Below are 1,358 nucleotides of genomic sequence, written 5' to 3'. Positions count from 1 at the left end.
TCCTTGAAGAGGTCCTTTACATTCCTTGTTAGTTGTATTCCTAGGTATTTTATTCTCTTTGTAGCGATTGTGAATGGCAGTTCATTCTTGATTTGGCTCTCTTTAAGTCTGTTATTGGTGTATAGGAACGCTTGTGATTTTTGCACATTGATTTTGTATCCTGAGACTTTGCTGAAGTTGCTTATCAGTTTCAGGAGCTTTTGGGCTGAGATGAGGGGGTCTTCTAGATATACAATCATGTCGTCTGCAAATAGAGACAATTTGACTTCCTCCTTTCCTAATTGAATACCCTTTATTTCTTTTTCTTGCCTGATTGCTCTGGCTAGAACTTCCAGTACTATATTGAATAGGAGTGGTGAGAGAGGGCATCCTTGTCTAGTGCCAGATTTCAAAGGGAATGCTTCCAGTTTTTGCCCGTTCAGTATGATATTGGCTGTCGGTTTGTCGTAAATAGCTTTTATTGTTTTGAGATACGTTCCATCGATACCTAGTTTATTGAGGGTTTTTAGCATAAAGGGCTGTTGAATTTTGTCGAAGGCCTTCTCTGCATCAATTGAGATAATCATGTGGTTTTTGTCTTTGGTTCTGTTTATGTGGTGAATTACATTTATAGACTTGCGTATATTGAACCAGCCTTGCATCCCCGGGATGAATCCTACTTGATCATGGTGGATAAGCTTTTTGATGTGCTGTTGTAATCGGCTTGCCATTATTTTATTGAAGATTTTTGCATCTATGTTCATCATGGATATTGGCCTGTAGTTTTCTTTTCTTGTTGAGTCTCTGCCAGGTTTTGGTATTAGGATGATGTTGGTCTCATAAAATGATTTGGGAAGGATTCCCTCTTTTTGGATTATTTGGAATAGTTTCAGTAGGAATGGTATCAGTTCCTCTTTGTATGTCTTGTAGAATTCGGCTGTGAACCCATCTGGGCCTGGGCTTTTTTTGGGTGGTAGGCTCTTAATTGCTGCCTCGACTTCAGACCTTGTTATTGGTCTATTCAGGGTTTCGACTTCTTCCTGGTTTAGGCTTGGCAGGAGGCAGCTGTCCAGGAATTTATCCATTTCCTCCAGGTTTTCTAATTTATGTGCATAGAGTTGTTTGTAATAATCTCTGATGATGGTTTGAATTTCTGTGGAATCTGTGGTGATATCGCCTTTGTCATTTTTTATTGCATCTATTTGGTTATTCTCTCTTTTCTTTTTTATTAGTCTGGCTAGTGGTCTGTCTATTTTGTTGATCTTTTCAAAAAACCAGCTCCTGGATTTATTGATTTTTTGAAGGGTTTTTCGTGTCTCTATCTCCTTCAATTCTGCTTTGATCTTAGTTATTTCTTGTCTTCTGCTAGGTTTTGAGTT

Source organism: Aotus nancymaae, unplaced genomic scaffold (assembly GCF_030222135.1).
Source record: "Aotus nancymaae isolate 86718 unplaced genomic scaffold, 86718_ANA_hifiasm-v0.15.2.pri h1tg000040l, whole genome shotgun sequence".
NCBI lineage: Eukaryota > Metazoa > Chordata > Mammalia > Primates > Aotidae > Aotus > Aotus nancymaae.
This window is presented reverse-complemented; position numbering follows the sequence as displayed.